This window comes from Taeniopygia guttata, chromosome 3, assembly GCF_048771995.1.
Source record: "Taeniopygia guttata chromosome 3, bTaeGut7.mat, whole genome shotgun sequence".
In the NCBI taxonomy this organism is placed as follows: domain Eukaryota; kingdom Metazoa; phylum Chordata; class Aves; order Passeriformes; family Estrildidae; genus Taeniopygia; species Taeniopygia guttata.
In genome coordinates, this window is record NC_133027.1 from 84,575,203 (window position 1) to 84,583,799 (window position 8,597).

Here is an 8,597-nt window from a genome sequence, read left to right on the forward strand (position 1 = left end):
TAGAAGCTGCACTTACCATTATCAAAACCTGGTGGTAACTCCTGTGACCCAGCAGTTGTTCAGGACCATACAAAGACACAAGGGTCTGCCACTATGAGAAATAATTCCCTCATCTTTATTACACAGCTGGTGACCATGAAGGATCAAGCTCCTTAAGGACTGTAAAATCAGTGAGTAGAATGCATCAGCAAAGGACTGGAATAAACAGAATACTTTTAAAAGGAGATATTTCAGTGTAATCAATCTGCTCAGCTGTGAAGACACATGGAAGCAATGAGATCAGGTTAATGCTGGTTCACTAGATAGAACTTCCTCAGTACCCTGCTAGTTTGTTGTAAGGCCCTCAAAAACTTGCTCAATGAGGCTCTTAAAAGGGTTTACATTTTTTTATGTACTCTGAGTTATATACAGAGGAGAAATACTGACAAGATCTTCTCAAGAGGTCAAAATAGCAAGAAACTTTACTGTTAACTTCAGAAAATCAGAGAACTTCAGCAAAAGGTTTAAAGCAGAATTCAATCTACATAAAACATTTCACAAATCATTAACTTAGTCCATCCAGCTTAGTAAAGTACAAGCCTGTCAGATTTTAAATTATTGAAAAGTCCAAGACAAAGGAATTGAAAGAAGAAAGAGAAAGACAGAAACACTATAGAAAAGAACAAGTATAGTTACCTCTCCTAGTTCCAGCAGTGCTCAGCTCAGAGAAGTTCCAAGAGGAGGCAGGACCAAGACTACCTCAGTTTAAGTGTCCTTTGGCTTTCCTGGGCCATTCCCTCAGGTGGGACTTGCTGTCATCTGGCCATTCTGGGGCTAGGTGGGAGCTCTAGAGGCAGGTGTGGAGCATTGCTGGAGTGTGCCAGGGATTGGCAGCCACCAGAGCAAGACCCCACCTGCCCCTTTCCCTCACACCCACCCACCTGAGATGTTTTAAGCCAGCAATCTCCTGCAGCTGCATGCCCAGCTGAATTAATGCCTCACATTCAGATGCTTATCTGATACATAATAAAAACTTCTAAGCACCAGTAATTGTAAAATTCTAAACAATCATAAGAACATAGTTGAATTTACAGTAGAAGGAAACATGAATTTTAAATTTCAATCAGTAATTAAAAAATTAACTTTGAATTAACTGCTGCTTTTCCAATGGTTATATTCTCCTAGGAACAACTCATTTATCTTAGCACTACAGACTTGATTTTGTAGAAAGAAAACATACACGCTCACATTACTTGCATGTCCATCACACAACTCTACTGTGCTTTTTAGCCTTCCTAAATTTTAAAGAATACAGGGAATTTTTCTTCCATAACTGAAGTTCTACTACTTAACTTACAAAAAGAAATGTAATAAAGATGAGTTCAGTGAGCCTCTGTTTAGGGTCATGAAAATTAAACTTTCGGAGTCCTTTTATGTAGTAAAAATAAATATATTGAAAAATAAAATTATATTTCCTCCTCATCTAGGCTATACCTTCTGCATTTATGATGTATACATCAAGATGTAATCACGTAATTCGAGGACTTTAATCAAGAATAATTAGAAATAATTATATCAATTGTCAACAAGTTATTTGAATAATTGATTGCATATATAGGAGTGAGGCCTTCCATAGAAGCAAATTGTAAATCAAACTTTTGCTTTATCTGATGAGTGGTTTGTTTTTCTTTTTACTTCTAGTTTTACAGATTTTTACTAGAGCTGGCATTGTGATATGATAAATCTAGGACTGGTCTTCTGACAGAAATTTTCTCAGTATCTTATAAAACAGAAAGTACCAGAAACCCAAAGACACAGCAATTAGACTGAAATAAATAAAAAAAAAAAGTAAGAAAAATGTTTATTGCTTTGAGATAGAGCTGGCTTTTTCTGCAAGGTCTTTCACTGGGGTTATTTGGGTACATTTTTCATCTTCAGTGTCTGTGACATGCTGTGTCACTGAAGTATTTCCTAACTGATTAGCAAGTTCCCAAATCAATGTGAAAAAGACAGAGTGTTGATATTAAAACCTTCTCTCCCCTCTCCAGGCTGTAAGAAACACAACCTTCCAGTTTGTAGCCTCCTTACCAGAAGGACAGTCACAGTAACTGAATAGATATTTCTGATATTTCTTTCCTCTCCCTTCTCCTCAAAGCAATTTTTTGGCTGAGTCACAAGGTCATGAGTGATGACAAGGGGACAGGTACCCTGTGCTGCAGGCAAGGAGAGTTGCACCAAGCTTATAAGGGTTGTAACAATGTGGTTTCCAAAAATCCTCAACAATTCCCTGACGTGTCTCCCTTTCTCATATATGACAGACTGGACTGAGCTTCGAGTAGCACCAAAAGACAAAATTCAGTGTTTCAGGATGTAAGAAGAGGCAATGCTACAGGAAGGGTATTACTTAAAAGGAATATGCAGCAGCTGAGAGGTAACAGAAGTTCTGGTACAGTGGAGGGACAAGCTACTCTTTCTTTGAGAAGGAATTATGTACAGAAAATTTTGCCCCACAATACATTCCTCCCTCCTACATACACACACACTTGTACATGATTTGAACACCTGACACCCAGCCAAGGCCAAACCACTACAATTATTTGTGGCTGTAAAACTTGGAGCAGTGTGTGATTATTACGTGGTGGTGCCATGTATTGTAAGACCACAGGTGATGTTTTTCAGAGTCCCAGCCACTCCTGCTCAGCTGCCAGACCCTGGCCAGGTCCATGGCTACAACAAAGCCAGCCAGGCACGGAGGCACCTCCCCAGAGGGTTGGCCAGGCCTCCCATGGGGGCAACTTCACAACAGAGTGAGGCTGGGAGGGGTGGCAGAGCACTGGAACAGGCTGCCAAGGGACATCATCTGTGGGACTCAGATTCAGTCAAAGAGAGAAACGCGAGTTTTTAGCCAGGCAGAAGCCTGGGAAAGAGCTGGAGAAGAATGTAAATAATTATTTATCTCTCTTGTTTTTCACATTGTTTAGAGTTAAGTTCTATCACTGTGCGTCAAGCACTTTGCATTGTTTTCACTTCAGGACCAATGGAGTTGGTCCTCACAAAGCTCTGTATAAAAGAGCAGGGTATTTTGAATAAACCGGAGTTTTACTCTCAGCAGCTTCTGAGTCGAGTCTTCTAATTCCCATCCCGCCTTGACAGCGACAATCATTCAAGGGGGTCTCCCTCTTTGGACATGTTTAGAACCCACATGGATGATTCTGTAATCCTACCACATTTCCCTGCCTTGCCCTGTGGGGCCAGCACAGGTGTGCCCAAGGTTCCTTACTCACCTCTGCCACGGGGCTTGGTTTTGCCCTCACTCCTGACCCATTGCTGCTGCAGTCAAGGGCTGTGCTTCCAGCTTGGCACCTGCGCTCAGGCTCCTATGGCAACTAAACCTCACTGCTTTGTTCCATTCCCCCAGCCCACACCAGCTGGGGAAGCTGGGGTTTGACCCCAAACTAAGGACGTGAGGAGGGGTTCTGGCCCTATGTGGCCCCATGGGTAGCACTGAGGGGTGGAAGCTGCCAGGGAAGCAGAGGATGTTACACAGCAAGTGCCAAAAGGAAATCCACCAAGAAATCCTTGCTGGTTTGAGAGGACCCTGTGCTTTCCACTGTTGGAGATTGGGAATACCCAGAATATTGAACCATGGGTGTGGCCTCTTCTCAAATTATTCTTGAGCTTCCCCTTCTGGCCACTGACAGGGAAAGGGACTAGGCTAGAAGGACCCATTTCATGAGTGTGATACATTTGCATCCAAAATAAGGAAACTTGAAACATTAACTTCAGTAATTTTGGTGGTTCTCTTAGGACACTTTGCTGTCTCCATCTATGGAGAAGATAGGGCAATGGTAAATCTTAGTCATAAAAATTAAATTGTGAGACTGCCTCAGATGGAAAAGATTTCTATCCATGAACTCTAAGTAATAGGGCAATCTGTGCTGCCTAATTCCTAAGTATGAAGTTCTGCTTTGCAGTCAGTGAGTTTTAAGGTGGAAGAAGAAAAAGGGATTTCTTACACAGTTTTGGATTTTTTTTTTTTAAGTGTGTAAATAAGGACATTTTAAGGCATGTGAATATAGTAATTCTTTTTTGAAGTTGAATTGGGGACCTTGAGATCCATGACACAAGTGGTTATCTTTCAAACTCGAGGACTGACAAAATTACACAACCAAGGCCACTGCTGTACATGAAGATGTGCATTGTAAGGTACAATTCAATACATTTATCATCACTGCAGCTTGCTGCTATTTACCATCCATAAATCCTGGAATTGAGACTCTTGGGTTTTTCCAGTGCTAGTAAATAAGCTCAGTCTACTGGTGGTTGTGCATGATAAAGAGTTAGGATTGAAGATACTATTCATTTTCAACCACATGATGACAAAGCTAAAAATACTGACATACAATATATGGGAAAAAATAAGTAGTTTAAGATTGTGAAGTAATTTTTGAAGGTTTAAAATATTGTGCTGATTAAGCTGTCCCCAATATTCTGAGATAAACTGTAGCCAGGGAAATGGAATTGTTGCTATGTCTTTGCCGAGCTTCATTACAGAAATAGCTACCTTTTACTGCAGGGACGTGATTCCTATCAGTGTGCAACGCTTGGAGTCCCATCACCAGTGAGCTCTGTGATGATTAGGTCTTGCACTGCTGTGAATTCATATGCAGCCACTGTGCCATCAAAAAGAGCCATCAGCATGATGGTTGAAGTTCATCTCCTTGAAGTTCAACTGGTTGAAGTTCAATTTACTGCTACACTATAGCTATTTTTGATCATGGCTACTCTTCATGTTACTTAGCTTTAACACTGTATTTCCCAAAGAAAATTCAGCTCTCTTGAGGCTTCTTGCAAGATGGTATCCCTGACTGGAGGTATTATAGTTAGAAGTCTAGAGAATTATTAGCAACTAGAGGAAAGAATTATAGCCCATGTGGAAGGTAGCTGAAGAACCTGCAAGGTGCCAAGGTACAACAGGCTGTGATGTTTCCAGGAGACCACAGCAAAATTCTAATTCTTACTCAGCACTAGGAAAAAGTATAAAGGCTGGGGGAAGAAGGCCTGGCTTAAACATCTTAGAGTGAAATTATCAATACAAGGAATGTGTGAAAAGAACCAAAAGAGCTAGTTCATGCTGCAGAAAAAAGATACCGGTTGCTGCTGCTCTCTCTAAAAGATTTCGAGAATCAGAAGACCTTTTACTTCAGATTTAAGGGATCACACTAAGTCCATTAAAGCCCTTGGGCTACAAGGCAACAAACAGCTATGTCAAATAAATCTGACATAGCTGAGATGTCAGGATCCCGTCTACATACATGCAAGGAATGTGCAGCAATTTTGTGGGAGCTCTGGGGGACAAGATCAAAGGGTCCCAGAAAAAATCCTGCTGTGGGATGCTGCAGCAGATTGTCTGGTGGAAAACAGTATTTTTTTTCCCTCTCTCTTACAACCTCTAGTGGCCAAAATGCACATATCCAGGCAGAAACTACTTGCTGGAGTCAGCGCGGCTGCCTTCTGCTGAATTTGATGCATGTGCTGTAAGTGGAAAGGGGAATCCCACAGGAAAGGATCTGCACAAATGTCTCAGGGCATCTCCCTGTACAGGAGTAGGACCCCTTAGCAAAATATGTCTCAGCAAAGGTGTTTATAAAATGCCTCCTTGGAGCACTATTGGAAAGTTTTCTGCCTCTGTCACACTGCAGTAATTTTGCTGGTGTAGCTGCTCTTCTGGCACTGGAAGACCCCAACAACAAAAAGAACAAAATAATCAGGAGAGAGAATAATATTTGATATACTGTATCTCACAATTACATCTCCATCTAAACTTTGTTGCCATCCTGTAGTCTCTTTCCAAATGGTATAATTTTATAACGGGATTTAACATGTTTCCACTGTACATACTAACAGAAAACTTGTTTCCTATGATTTGTCTCGCTCTTGTCACTGATCTGCAGGATCACTCCTGCAGCAATGACAAAAAATGCACACATGGAACTGCATAAAGTATTTTTGCAGCTGGTTTAGCAGCTGGATATGAGCAGGCGGATCCAAGCACAACATAACCTGCCAGCTCTCCCAGGACCATTCACTGCTGCTAGCACTCAAAGGCCAAGCAGGATTTCTGCAAAATGCTGGGTGCTACCAGTGGGAGAGAGGAGCTCACAGTATGCATAATTCCTTTTTTTTTTTTTTTTTTTTTGTTACTTTTCTTCTTCCTCATTTCCAGTTGCATATAATCTTAATCCATAAAGCTCCATAAATACTATTAATACCAAAACCTGAGACAAAAGAAGGAAAGCTGTGGTTTCTGGTTATGAAATGAGCTCAAAAACACGGGTAAAAGTGGACCACAAAAGCTTCAAGCACGATCTTTTATAACCTGAGATGCTGTTGCAACTCAGAAATAATTATTTTAACCTTTGAAGTCATTGCAATGCCCTCACTGGGTGTTATAGCTCTGGCTGTAATGTGCTGGTCTTCATCTTACAGCTTAAATGCTTTGCTGCATAATTTTATTTTTCATGCATAAAGGTCCACATTCTTAAGAATATAAGTAGAGAGCAGATGGTGCTCAGTGAGTGGTCACTACCAGTGAGCTGCTGGCCACTGACATTGCAGGGCACTGTGATGTCTGAAAAGTTAAGATCTCCCCTCTGTTCCTCCAAGCTTCTGCAACCCTGCTTGCCTCACAATTTCACTTTGTCTTTGAACTTCACCTTCTTTCTTTGCTTTTAAGAAAGGTCTTTAAAGCTGACAAGGCTTCCCTGTGCTTCGCTGGATATTTGTTCCCACAGTCCAGAGACAGCAAATGATGCATTTCTCTGCATAACATCTGAAGGGGAATGGTCCCCAAGGTCCAATGGGTCCAAGCTGGGATTGTCCATACTCCCACAGAACTCTTCTCAATTGGTATTGTATGAAAAAAAAAGCCCTGCCCAGAAATGGAACTGCATGGGAAAAACCAGAGTTTACCACATGTTGCTGTGTCCTGGGGATTAAGGAATAGCCCCAGGCACATCACCATACCATCAATGGAGGAGAAAAGTGTTCCCCCTCCTTGTAAGGTCACAGGACATTCAGCTGGTTCGTGGGAGACTTGTGTTGCACCAAAGCCTACTCCAGGGCTGAATGGCAGGCTCTGTCCTCAGCCTCAGTGATCACATCCTCAGAGGAAACACTGAGCTCCTAAGCACTTCCAAGCTGATAATTCCTGAATCTTATTAACAAGAGCCAGCTCAAACATCTGAGAGCCGATCATAGCAATGCCTCGCTCCTGTCTCCACCGCTAGCCCACGAGGCCTCTGTGCTTCTGCACCGTGTTTTACATAAAACTCAGGCTGCAGGAGCAATGGACAACTCGGATAATCTCTCTAATGCCTAGAAAGCCTCATAATTTCTACAGGTACCTTCCCTCCAAGTTTCTCTTCTGTTCTCTGTTCTGTGCTGCAAGTTGAATAAAAGTTATGTTTTCCCAGCTGGAAAAGGCCCCTTCTCTGCCTCCCTTATTGTCAGGAGACCTCACAAATGTTTCACTGCTACCTCCAGGACTGGCCCCTTCTGTTGCTAATTAGGGAGCTAAGAGGTTCCCCCAGGCCCTTCCCAGTGAAACTGAGCCCATTAAATGAATGGCAGGCAACATCTCTGGGGGTGGGGAGCCAAGTTACACAACAGCTGTTTGGAAACAGGCGGTTTGTTACGTGTGCTGGATTTAGAGACGTGGCATCATTAAAAACAAAGGCAACTTTCAAGTCCAAACCACTGTATTTAGGTCAGTGATACCCCAGGGATAATCTCAGGGGTATTGGTGATGGGAGGCAGGCAGCAGGCAGCTGGAGCTCGGGCTCAGAGCCTGAATGTGCAAAACGTGATGGTCCCAGAGTGTGTACGCAGCCATGCACTGCAAGCCGGGTGTGCAGGTCCTTTCTGTGCTCCAGCACACGGGTCCTGCTACTCTGCACACAAAGAGTGCTAATCCTGGAGCATAACGGGACCCATTGCTGGCATTTTGGGAAGTGTGGTGGAGCCTTGAGAGCTTGTCCACTAGCTAACCCAGGTGCACAGCAGCCTGGACACAAGGAATTGCTTATAGAGAAGGAAACTCCATCCAATCAGTAGAGAAACAAATTTAAACCCTGGTCAGTTTTGCCATTTTCATTGTCTAACCGCCTTAGCAGGGCACTGTGTATCCCCTGCAACCATTGCTCCAAGCTATTTAAAAGTACCAAGTTGCAAAGAAAGCAAAAATCCTTCAAAACACGAATGCAACTTGAGGGAAGGACTAATCCTAAGATCTGTGCAACAGTATAGCTATAAGTTTTTTCATGGAAAAGAATATCCTGGGTGATTTTTTTTCATTATTGTGACAGAAACTAAGGCTGTGTCTTCAACAAAGGGTTGCTGATAAATCAGTATGTAGAGGGGGGTCTATACTAAATAATTTATATAATTTACAAAATAAAGTCTAAAAAAGCAGTTATCATATTTGGCTGAGTCAAAAAGAAGTAGCAGAGAATGACTGCCATCCTTCTCAAAGGGAATCACTGCTGCTGAGGATTCTTTAATAGTAACTGTTATCACTGGCCAGATCCCAAGTTCCATTTCTCCATCTTGATCTTGGC